General features: G+C 38.1%; 2 long non-coding RNA genes across 3 annotated transcripts in view; one reads left to right on the forward strand and one right to left on the reverse strand.

Moving 5' to 3' along the window:
* The window catches only part of LOC136853098 (uncharacterized), a 415134-nt gene that overhangs the window by 154154 nt on the left and 247699 nt on the right, over positions 1-13281 (reverse strand). The gene's annotated exons all lie outside the window — the stretch shown is intronic.
* Positions 48-2059, forward strand: LOC136853097 (uncharacterized). 2 transcript variants are annotated; one of them, XR_010857337.1, is made up of 3 exons: positions 48-168; positions 455-553; positions 1597-2059. It is a non-coding gene; the product is annotated as an uncharacterized lncRNA (long non-coding RNA). The 2 variants fall into 2 exon arrangements; XR_010857338.1 differs by having other exon boundaries at positions 69-189.

Raw genomic sequence — 13281 nt, forward strand, 5'->3', positions numbered from 1 at the left:
CTGTGCCTTTAGGGTCCTTGGCGTCGGAGCTTCGGGTTTTCGTCCGACCAAAAGCGAGGAGTCTCCTCAGAACAGTATTGGAGCTAGTTGGTGATAATCTGCTTGTTCCTGCTTGTCGTGTTGGTGTGCGTGAGTCCGCGTATATGCTGGTTTTGTCTGCGAGGAGAGGCAAGTTTTCGTGGAACTTTGGTGGGGTTTTGATATTGGTTTCCGGAAGTACTTTGTATTTCACAGTTTTTAAAAGTACGTTGTAAAATGTTTTACCGTTTTGACATTGCAATTGATATATTCCGATAGTGCCCATTTTTGTTGCAATTAATATTTTTTCCCACTTTGTAAGTTTTCTATATTTTAATTGATAGTTTTTCCATAGTACTTTCTTACAGCTTTTACATTACTTTGATAGTCTTTCAAAGTTTATAGCTTTTATTACGACGGAATCGTTCCTTTTCAGGATCAGCGGAATTTCTATATTGCTCAAGAGTCGCTGACGGTCAAACATGTCAATCTATCCACACGGACATTGGTAACGTATATTTCATCGCTCCAAAAGGTGAGTCAATGTTCCTAATTTATTTTTGCAAATTTAACTAAGCAAGCTATTCCTCCCCCCTCAGGGGCGGAGCCCCTGTTGAGAGGAGGCCCTCCTGACGTACGGCAGATTTCGGTCTGCCGTACGCCAGGAGGGGGCTTGCATTTTTTTTTTTTTTTTTTTCTAAACAAAAAGGTTAAATATTAACCAGTATTACGGTGTTCAGTACAGGTATTACAGGTTTAATTGCAGTTCCTTGGATTAATTTTAAGTTACTCTCGATTTTTAACGCTCGTTTACTTGGTGAAATATTGCAGTGTTTTGAAAGTATTTCATATGTTCTTCAATATATAAATTTTAACTTACTGAAAGGTATTGAAAGGTATTATAGGTATTATAGAATTAAAGTAACTTGGAGCATAGATATTTGATTTTAATCCTACTAAAGTTTATTCATAGTTGAGATTTTCAAATAGGTTTTAAGCTTAGTGTAACGGAGTAATGTTCAAAGATTGTATTTATACAGTAAAATTTTGGGTTATAAGGTCAACGAAAAGTATTTTTATAGTAACAGGATATCTCTCGGTTGTCAGATTTTGTTTAATATAAGTAATCCTTAAAGTAAGAGACGGCTGCAAGCACTGTAAATAATTTACCCCCCCTTCATTTAATGAACTTACGTAATGGCTTGTGACTTCCATCAGATGCAATGTGATGGGAATGGCCATAATCAGTTTTGCACAAATTTCAGATGTGATTGGTAGTGGTTGGAGTTTAAGCTAAATTGTTATACTGAGCTTTCGTTACTTAGGGTTCTGTACACGACTGAGGTAGTGGCTGATGTGTAAAATTGCAAGATATATTTGTCCTGCGGCTGTTTTACTCAGTGACAAAACAGGTCACGTTTAGCTTGGATGGTGGCTACTACAGCATATTGTGCAGTTTTTTCAGCATTTTCAGTAATGGCGTTGGAGTTTTTTATAACTGATTTCTTCTACTTCTAATCTTCATTTATTCATAGAGTTGAACCTAGTCCTAACCTTTGGTTTTGGTCTGATTGACAGGTGTTAAAACTTGTACAGAGCTCACAGCAGTGTGGTACGGATAGTTAGGATGGAGGACACGTGTGGTAGAGGGAGGCAAATTGAGCAACGTCGAGAACTTGCCTGTTTCTTGAAAATGTTGAAGCCTACTTAAGTGTTGCCAAGCCTTGTTACGGAGACTGTCATTGGAGGAGGAATGCAGTGATCTTCAGTGTTCGATTTTTGATGCAGTAACATAAAACTCCATTTTAATAGAATAAACTTACAAGCTGCAGAACTAGCAACCTATTCATCACTACCTGATCCTAATGTAGTATGTGTGTTAATGAGGTTTTCATTAAACTTTTTGACTAGGGATGATGAATACTTTTGTTGAACACTTCAGGTGTTCTTGGAGTTCAGAGATTTTCTGGGATTGTGTAATGTGGCTCTTAAATGTACCTATCTGTAACATGTTTTAATCTATTAAAACACAATTCCTATCTGACAGAATTCTTATGCAATCCCAATTAGACTGAGTTGGTAAAAAGGAACAGTGACTACTGGGAACTTGTAATCAAAGGGAGGCAGAACAGTGTAAGTGTAATTGTTCTAATTTAGAATTCTGAAAAGTTTAAAAGCTTGCAACACAGAATGCTGGCTACGCTTTGCAATGTAAGTAAATGTGAGGGTAAATATTCTGTGACCATAATCTTTGCTTACTGAGAATGTAAAGTTTCAATATCCCAAAATTCTATATTACCGTTGAAATTAAGCTAAAATAGGTTGTCCTGTCCAGACAAAGTATGCAGGTTCTTGAAAGTACGTTGAGACAGTTTAATACGGCAAAGGTAATTTGCTGCATAGTTGGACCCGAAGTCCTGATGTTTAAAGTTCGAAGTCTTATGACCTTGGTTTGAACAAACTCGGGACAGTCAGAGGTGGAGTTTTGGGACAAAATTCAGGACTTGGGATCCTTTATAGCGTAATCACATCTGATGGATATGGGTTATTTTATATAGAATTAAATTTCTAACAATGAAAATTAAGTAAAGTAATGAACTGAATTTAATAGATCTTGATAAATAAATTGCTCAAAAAATAGTGGCAGCATTGGTTAACTATTGCTCTGCCAGTTTGAGAGGACTAAACTGTAACTACCCTAATGATACGTAGAACTAGATAACTTAACCCCAAATCATTTTAAAGTTAACGTGGCTCCCACCGCTGACTGGATGAGTTTTAGACTAAGATAGAAACAAAAATATTAAGTTTAGTAATAAGAGAAATCGTCTCTTGGAATATTCTGATCTTGAGCCTCTCGGCAGGTCCGGTGGTGGTAGAGGAGCCTGTCAAGAAAACCAACTTTGCGGAAGCACACAGGGAGAAAGCAGGAGAGCACAGTAATGGTTTAGGGTTATTACAGAGCCACATTTTCTACAGGTAACTAAGGAGTATTATTGCAGGTATTGTATGGTATGCCAATAAAACTGAAGACATAATATAACGTATCCATTGCAACCGATGCTTTACGAGTATATATCGGTTAATGCAATATATTTGCAGTCTCTGGAAACAGACATAAAGAACAAATCGATCAGGTATACCTATATATATATTTGCATGTCCTCAGAGATTCTATTTGCATTTGAAGTCACAGAACCACCACTACTCGACATTTGCCTTTGGTTGTATGACGTGGAATCCACTTGGATGTGAAAATCCGTCGCTTTGTGGCTACGTCTCATCTGCTCCACCTCGTAGAGGTTAGTGTTGTCCGTGCATCCCATGCGGTGAACTGTAGATATTACTTGAAGTTCTTTGCAGCTTGCCTCGGCCTAAGCTGCAACTCCTATCGTTCGTTCCTACTGTACATCCTCTCATATTTTCTTCCATCTTACTTTCCACCCTCTTCTCATAGGTCCCAGTGCTTGGCTTTTGGCCTAAGTTCTGTATTCCATTCAGTTCAATTCATCTGCTCCAGTTGACGTGTGGATGAGCAAAGGAGAACATCAGACATTTGTGGGAAGCTTCACTGTGTGTGTGTATACAGAATGAGCAAGAATTGATTTGACTTGTAGATATACGAGTAATTGGTCTGTTACCGAGTATTGTGTTCGTAATGGCGTAGACGGTGATGGATGCGAAATCTGGTCATTCGGTTTAAGGAAGGTGCCGTAATCTAATCTTGAGGATGAATAAATGCCAGTTTAAATATTAAAAGTTGTTCACTGTTTTCACAGTGAATTGATGTAGATGGTACTTTATCTTATGCTGTCACAACAGAATTGATATTGACGGGACACTCTCATAATTAAGGACTTGTCTCCTCCTTTCTCATGACTTTTCTCGATGTAAAAGCCAGACAGATAGCAACATGAAGTTCCCTTATTTTAAACCATACCTCACCCAAAAACACAAGGAGGGCACCTTGCAGGAGGATAATGCAAATCAGTACCCCTCTCAGGGTGCCCTTGCAGTAGGCCATTACTTTAGGTTGTCTGCAGCGTCTCTTCGGCCCCAAGATGCAGCCCCTTTCATTCCTATTTCTGTATCTCTGTTGATATTCTCTCTCTTCATCACCTTCCCCTCTCCTTTTAGCTGTTTCATAGTTGCACCTGCAGATTTGTTCTAAGACATTAAACCCTCTTTTCTCTCAGTTAACCTTTCAGCGCTGAATGACCTCATAGGTACTAGCTCTTGGCCTTTGGCCAAAATTAATAATTCCAATTCCATATTACACCCAAAGACACAAGAATCGTCTGGAAACGCCGACGACAAATTATGGCGTAATGTCCTCGCAATTTTCTTCGGGAATCGAGACTCCCTGACAATGAGGCTCCGCTGGTCCTGGCTAACAGCGTCACAAAGGTTTCTTTAGTAAGAGGAAGATCTCTCGAGGGTTACATACAGGACTTCCAGAGACACTGATCTGGGAAGTATGAGAAAGTGGGGAAGAAGGTCTTCTGATGGAATTTTAAAATGTGTAAACACCAAAATGAGACAGAAAAAACTGCGTCATTTTCTGGAAAATTGTGACATTTTTAGTTTCTTGTTCCTTTTGTGCTTTATAGAGAGAGAGAGAAGAGAGAGAAGCTCTTGTATAAGTAACACATTCATAATCGCCGCCGTAAGTGGTTAGTACCGTCAGTGCACCTCATGCATTACAAGGTTCTTTGCAGCGTCCCTTCTGCCCCTAGCTGCAACCCTTTCGTTCTTTTTGCTGTACCTTCGCTCATATTCTTTTTCTTCCCTCTTACTTTCTTTAACTCTCTCCTAACAATTGTTTCATAGTGCACCTTTAAAACCTGACTGTCAGTTTCCCTTTCAGCACTCATAGCTCCCAAATTTTGGCCAAAATTCTATATTCATTTCCATGTACAAACATATTAGCTCTTTTGGCTTCACATACACACTAGTGCGTCTCTGAAATTTGGCTCGTTTGCCACAAAAGAAATATCTTTTTAGTTAAGGTTTTCATTGAATGACAATCTGCATCATCCTGGTGCCATTTATATCTTAATGTATTAATGTGCGAAAAGCAAAAACCTTTGAGAATTGTCTGAAAAGTCTTGATTTTCCTTGGTATTTAATATTTTATTTCATTTACAGTTTTTATAGAGGTTTTGCTAGGTTACTACCATCCGTCACCTCGGTAATATGAAATCGAGGTTAGGAACTAAACTACCAAATCGTATTCATGAACTCTCTCTCTCTCTCAATCTCTCTCTCTCTCTCTCTCTCTCTCTCTCTCTCTCCCCTGGAAGAATACACAGAAAAACGCTCCAGATGCATACCATTAAAAACAAATACTAACAAACGTAGCCCTCCCAGCCTAAGTGGTTCAACAGAAAATAAAAAAATAAAATAAGAGAGACAGATCGCACAAATCAATGAATCCAAACCAACACCAGAAGGAGCAAGCAGGCATAAAGAACTCTGCAGAATGGTGGACAAATTAGTACGAAAGGCAAAGATAAATGAGGATCGGAGAGTTGCATCAGCTTGTAAGGAAAACCCAAAAGAATTCTTTGCGCATGTTAATAGTAGGAAGCCAATAAAAAATAGCATAGGTCCCTTAAGAGACAATAGAGGAAACCTAGTGAACTCAGACTTGGAAAAAGCAGAGTTACTGAATAAGTTTTTTACTAGTGTTTTCACAATTGAAGGCTACAAACCTCAATCCCTGAACCAGATATTAAATATGAAGGGGGCAGAACCGCTTGACAAAATAGTATTTACAGAAGACGTTAAAAACAAATAGAAAAACTAAAGTTCAAATCTCCTGGCCCGGATAGGATTCATCCAAGAGAAATTAAAGAGTTAAAAGAGGAGACAGTTCCTCACCTATATAAACTCTCCAGGAAAACTGCAGAACAACGAAAGGCACCAAAAGGATGAAAATTGGGCAATGTGGCCCCAGTTTACAAAAAAGTTCCAAGAGAAGAACGAGGAAATTACAGACCAATCTGTCTGACGTCAAGTCCCTTATGAATTTTGAGTCCATAATTACAGATCAAAATTGTGGATCTGCTGATAGAAACATGTTGCTGAGCAGTCAACACAGCGAACAAAGCAGATCCGGCTTATCAAACCTCTTGGAGTTTTTTCCATAACATGCTTGAAGTATTTACGACAGTAGTAGGCAATATATATACTCTACTTAGATTTCCGAAAGGCCTTTGACAAAGTTCCGCACAAGAAACTAATGACAAAGTTAGAGCTTTAGGAATTGTAGGAGAAATAGCAGACTGGATTGAAGACTGGAATTATAATAGAAAACAGAGAAGTCGTAACAAACGGTGAGAATCAGAATGGGCAGATGTGACAAGCGGAGTTCCTCATGGTTCTGTCGCCAGCTCGCTCTTGTTTTTATTTACATTAATGACATTGATGTGAAGCAATTAACTTAGAATGAGTCAAGTCTGCAGATGACACCGACTAGGTGCAAATGCGCGAACCCAGATACAGTGGAAAGTTTAGAGTGATGTAAGGAAAATAGAAATTGGTCAAGTGTGAGTACCATTGCTTGGATAAATAAGTGTAAAGTGTTGCAGATGGGACAGCCCTCCTTGCCAACTACATGCTGCTTGGGAGTATAACAAGAGCCACAGGTTAATTCCATCCATCACCAAATAGGTTGCAAGAGACGACAAGAACACGGAACATGTATGGCTTAGGAAACACGACAGGTGCGAGGACAGCTATGTAGCTTGCAAAGTATGACGTAATCAGTAAACAGTAACCTCTTACATTCAGCAAAACCAGACAGAAATAATGGATGGAAACTAGAGACTGAAGAGATAGCCACATCTCATTGGCCAGGGCCTTTCCATACAAGATATGTGACACATGGAATTAACTGCCTCCATAAGTTGTAAACAACAACAGTGTGGAAGAGTTTAAAAGACAACTACACAAAATCATTAGAACTCTGAATGAACAGTAAAACCTGCTCCTAGAGATAAGTGAGCACATGATGTCTCCTCGGATGGACTAATAAGTCCAGAGACAGCCTGATCCTTGTAACTCCCTTCTCTACCTCTCTCTCTCTCTCTCTCTCTCTATCTCTCTCTCTCTCTCTCAGTATTCCTTAGAGACTATCTCTCTCTCTCTCAGTATTCATAAGTTGCTTTCATATCTCTCAGTATTCATAGTTTCTTTCTTTCTATCTCTGTCAGTAATCATGAACTCCTCTCTCTCTCTCTCTCTCTCTCTCTCTCTCTCTCTCTCTCTCTCTCTATATCTCTCTCTCATAGATTCAATAAGTTGTTGTTGTAACGCCAGTTTAGTATGTAATGAGTAATCAATCCATCTCTCTCTCTCTCTCTCTCTCTCTCTCTCTCTCTCTCTCTCTCTCTCTCTCTCTCAGGAGAATTTCAATTGCCGGATATATTTGCGACCTTCCACTTATTCAAGCTCTGCTATAGAGCTGATATTTGTAAGATACTTACGTAGAATTTAAGTTTGTATAGATAATAATAGTCTATACCAGTGGTTCTTAACTTTTTTATTACCACGCCCCATCTAAAAGTCAGTCCTTCCCTCCACAGCCCCCTTGCATCTATGAGTAAAATTCCCACCCAGATTTAAAAGAAAAAAAAAAAAAAAGAGAAAGAGAAGGGGTTTCGAGGGATAGGGAGGGAGGTAAATAATTACAAAACATGGTAAGCCCAACAAGTCTAACCAGAGTAGTAGACTATAGGAAACTACCGTTATAAGGCGATACTTTTGCATTTTCTCTTGTGAAGAGAATAACGAATATAATTAGAGAATAATTAATTTTTCTCTAGAGCTCGAGCCTCCCCTGGAAATTGCTGACGCCCCCCTAGGGGGGCGCGCCCCCCAGGTTGAGAACCATTGGTCTATACCCTTCGGAAATCAGTATGGTATATGGTTTTCGAATACGTGTTTTATCGTATACGACACTTACTCAGAAACAGAAGTTTTAACTGTGCAATTACAGACAGCGTGTCATCATTTTATGTAACTAGGACTTTATTGAATTTTAACTCGCGACGGATAAAGGATTCCTGATTAGTGAGAGATAAAAGTGACAGGTCCTTGAAATCGACTGAAATTTTGATTTCAAAACAAAGGGAATTAAATTTCTTCATTATTATTATTATTATTATTATTATTATTATTATTATTATTATTATTATTATTATTATTATTATTATTATTATTGACAGAATTACAGTAGTTAACATTTACACAATCCTTTAGAACAGGCATCGTAATGCACTTAGAGCCTTGATGTTTTGCATTATGGCAGGGAATTAGGAATCATGCAGACCCACATGCACGGCAAATAATTCCACTTCCGGTCGCCATCTCCGCCGCCGACGCTGACATTCTGTATTGAATATTTTGAGAAATGGACGATTCTCTTGCTCTGTATGTTCCCCAATACTCTTTTTTAGAGATCTCACTGTCAACATTGAGAGGGGAAAAAGGAAGAGATGAACCCTGCATTGATGAAGGATGTCTAACTTCAGAGGATGGGCAGTATTCGGGGGAGAGGGTCCATTTTTGTACAGATGGTTCACTTGGAAGATGACAGAGCAGGCAGGTAGTGGGCTGTGTACCAGTATGGAGAGGAGGTATACTCTCTGTCATTACGATCATCAAATGGATGCTCCATATTGCAGTCAGAACTTCTAGGTATTACAACTGCACTGAGTATCATAAAAAGGATGTAGAACAAGAAGAGGACCTTGGAGTCATTATTACCAAGGACTTCCACATCTCAGTGCATAAACTGAAAAGAAGGCACAGAAACTAGTGGGATACATAAAGAGGCAGTTCAAATACAGAAACAAGGAAACGGTGCTGCAGATCTACTCATCAATAATTAGACCTCATCTTGGATATGCAGTACAGTTTTGGTCACCAACACTGAGAAAGGACATAAATAGATTAGAAAGGGTATAAGCAAGAGCCACAAAGTTAATTCCATCCATCACGCAAATAGGTTACCAAAGACGACTAGAGAGCCTGAACATGTATGGCTTAGAAACACGACGATTGCGAGGACAACTAATAGAAACACTCAAAATACTGAAAGGCATAAGAAAAGTAAACAGTAACCTCCTCACATCCAACAAAAAAGCCAGACAAGAAATAATCGACGGAAACTAGAACTGAAGAGAGATAACATCTCAAACTGCCTCCATAAGTTGTAAACAACAACAGTGAGGAAGAGTTTAAAAGACAACTACACAAAATCATTAGAACTCTGAATGAACAGTAAAACCTGCTCCTAGAGATAAGTGGGCACATGATGTCTCCTCGGATGGACTATTAAGTCTTGAAGACACCCTAATCCTTTTGACTCTCTCTCTCTCTCTCTCTCTCTCTCTCTCTCTCTCTCTCTCTCTCTCTCTCTCTCTATATATGAGATTCTCTCTCTCTCTCTCTCTCTCTCTCTCTCTCAGTATTCATGAGACACCCTCTATCTCTCAGTATTCATGGACTCTTTCTTTCTATCTCTGTCGGTATTCATGGACTCTCTTTCTTTCCATCTCACTCAGTAACAGAAAGAAAGAATTCTCTCTCTCTCTCTCTCTCTCTCTCTCTCTCTCTCTCTCTCTCTCTCTCTCTCTCTCTTAGTCAATAAGTAGATGTTGTAACGCCAGTTTTAGTAACCATATATTAATTAATCAATCCATCTCTCTCTCTCTCTCTCTCTCTCTCTCTCTCTCTCTCTCTCTCTCTCTCTCACTCTCTCAACCTAGATGCTGTAGATGCATGTTTTAGTAATCAGTCTCTCTCTCTCTCTCATCTCTCTCTCTCTCTCTCTCTCTCTCTCTCTCTCTCTCTCTCAATAAAAATTTCAAATGTTTCGGATATATTTACGACCGTCCCACTTATTCAAGCTCTGCTATAGAGCGGATATTTGATAAAAGATGGCCCGTAGAATTTAAGTTTGTGTAGATAATAAATTAAGACTCTTACTCTATAAATCAGTATGGTATATGGTTTTCGAATACGTGTGATATCGTATACGACTCTTACTCAGAAACGGAGGTTTAACTGTGCAAGTACAGATTGCGTGTCATCATTTTATGTAACTGGGACTTTGTTGAATTTTAACTCGCGACGGATAAGGGATTCTTGATTAGTGAGAGATAAGGTACAAGTCACAACGAAATCGACTGAAATTTTGATTTCAAAACAAGGGGTAAATTTCTCCGTTATTATTATTATTATTATTATTATTATTATTATTATTATTATTATTATTATTGACTGGAAATTACAGTAGTTAACACTTACGCAGTCCTTTAGAACTTGCATCATAATGAACTTAAACCTTTGATGTTTTGCATTATGGTAGGGAATTAGGAATCATGCAGATCCACATGCACGACTTCCGGCAAATAATTCCACTTCCGGTCGCCATATCCGCCGCCGACGCTGACATTTTGTATTGAATATTTTGGGAAATGGATGATTCTCTCGCTCTGTATGTTCCCCAGTGCTTTTTTTTAGAGATCTCACTGTCAACATTGAGAGGGAAAAAAGGAAGAGATGAACCCTGTATTGATGAAGGATGACTAACTTCAGATGCTAGGCAGTATTCGGGGGAGAGGGTCCATTTTTATACAGATGGTTCACTTATGGAAGATTGCAGAGCAGGTAGTGGCCTGTGTACATGTATGGAGAGGAGGTATACTTTCTGTTGTTACGATCATCAAGTGGATGCTCCATGTTGCAGTCAGAACTTCCAGGTATTACAACTGCACTGAGTGTCATAAAAAGGAATGAGGACAATGCTATAGTAGCAACAGATAGCCTGAGTGCCCTACAGTCACTAACACCAAGAAAAGGTGAATCAAATATCATCGTGAGAAGAGCTATTTCCTTGCTATCACAGATCGGACAAGCAAGCAGAATGGTCACGTTCACATGGGTGGCATCACACACTGGAATCCTAGGCAATGAGACAGCAGACGAAATTACTAAAGAAGGTGCAAAGAAAAGAGAGTAGACTATAAATTGGCACCATCCCTGATTAATTGAAAGACTCGGTTGGAATAGAAATAATGCAAAGATACAATGAGAAAATAGAGAGGCTCAAAGAAACTCACTCATCAATAAGAAAGTACCTTGAAATTTCGGAGGAAATCCACCCAACTACAAACACTGCGGACTGGATAGCGGAAGAGAGCAATCAACGTATAGCAGATGCAGATCCGACACTTTTAGGAGGTACTGCCAGCTATCAGTCCATCAGAAACAAGCTGCAAACTATGTGGCGAGTTAAGGAAACATATTATAAGTAATTATCTCATGGAGTGTGAAGAGATTACTCAATACAGGCCATAGGGAGACGCACTGAGTGAAGTTGACCTCCTTCAGCATTTTCTGTAACCTAGTGGTGCGCTGAGAAGGGTTTTGACATATCATCCAAAATTTGCGTGCTCCAGATAGTCAATAGACATGTATATACTGTATTATATTGAACATAAACTAAATTGTAGTACGTATTTTTCTGCAGCTACCTGTTAGCATCATTAAAACTGTTGTATTTCTAAATTTTTGTATAAAATTTGATGTATTAACCTCATCCAAACGTAATTCATTCAGTTAAGAAATTATTTGAAACTCATGTCTTAAAATGATATAAAATATCAGATTGCACATTAATTGCTATGAATTATACCACATGCTACTCTAAAGCAATTGTGATTCTTGACAGAAACCTGATAAAATGTATATTTTTTATAGCAATAATTCAAATTATTTTCTTAATGTACATTAATATATAAGAGTTGCATACTTTGTAATATTTAAGACAAATGTCGCAGTGCAATCTTTTAATGAGTACTTTCTATTTAATATAGTGTAATTCCAATGTATAGTTGTCTATAAGCATTTATATTTTGTAATACTGCCTGAATACCATACCAGCCCTGGTGAATGACGTTTATCTAGTAATCATTAGTGTGGAAAAGGTATGTGTAATGCCACAGCCAATGCCATTCATTAAAGAGGGCTTTCCCATATACACATTCTGCGTCCGGTTGTCTGTTGTGCTGTATTTATAAGTTTTTGCCCAATAACTTGTTTCTTCTTCTTCAGAGGACGAGTGGTGGACTTGGGTGGAGTTGCGTGACGTCGGATGCAGTTTATTGGTAAGTGTATATGTCAGTGAATCATTTTTATGTCTTTCTTTGTAGATATTTGTAAAAATAGAAATTTGGATCTATACATGACACACAACACACTCACACACTTTTGAATGCTACACACATATTCACATATATATATATATATATATATATATATATATATATATATATATATATATATATATATATATGTATCATATATATGTATTTTATCAATATACATAATATAATATGTGTGTGTGTGTGTATGTGTGTATATGTTTATATATATATATATATATATATATATATATATATATATATATATATATATATATATATATATATATATATATATATGTGTGTGTGTGTGTGTGTGTGTTAAGACAAAAATAAATCAGTGTGTATAAATAAATATGTGTATGTATAAATCATGACACCTGCAGAGAGAGAGAGAGAGAGAGAATTTCATATACAAAACTTATTCCTAGATACACGTTGGACAATGTAAGAGCTTGAAAATGTATTTTAGGCTGCGAGTGTTGACAGAGACATGGTCAACAGATTTCTGACACGGCACTGGTTTCCGTGAGTGGAAAAGTAGTGTAGGACGTTAGAACAAGAAGGACATAATATTATGATCAGCTGTGTTTCCTCACACCTGAAAAATAACTAATAATTCCATCTCCAACATGAGAAGAGTTTTCTCACACATACAAGTATGACTCGAAAGCTTGACATGTTTTACATTTGTAGATGATTTTTTTTTACAAATGAAATATTGTAGTTCCTGAAAATACATAAAAATCACTGATTCAGCCATCAGTCATGGGTTTGTGTTTTCTTGGGAACCCAGAAGTTCTTGGGGGTCTTTTTTGTTATTTTGGATGGTGAGTGCCCGGAGGGCCTGCCGGGCGGCCTAAAGTACTCCCCCCAAAATAAAGGACTCAGGAAGATGAATCATCCTCTAGAATATATGCTGTTTCAGTCTGTCTACCAAGATCCAGGTAGTTCTTTCATCCAATGAAATCTTGTAGCAGCTATTTTTGCGCTGCAGGATGTAGTGAGGTCCCAGTAAGAGGGGTGAGGGGGACTCTGTGCGCATCTA

Source organism: Macrobrachium rosenbergii, chromosome 26 (genome assembly GCF_040412425.1).
Source record: "Macrobrachium rosenbergii isolate ZJJX-2024 chromosome 26, ASM4041242v1, whole genome shotgun sequence".
Lineage (NCBI taxonomy): Eukaryota > Metazoa > Arthropoda > Malacostraca > Decapoda > Palaemonidae > Macrobrachium > Macrobrachium rosenbergii.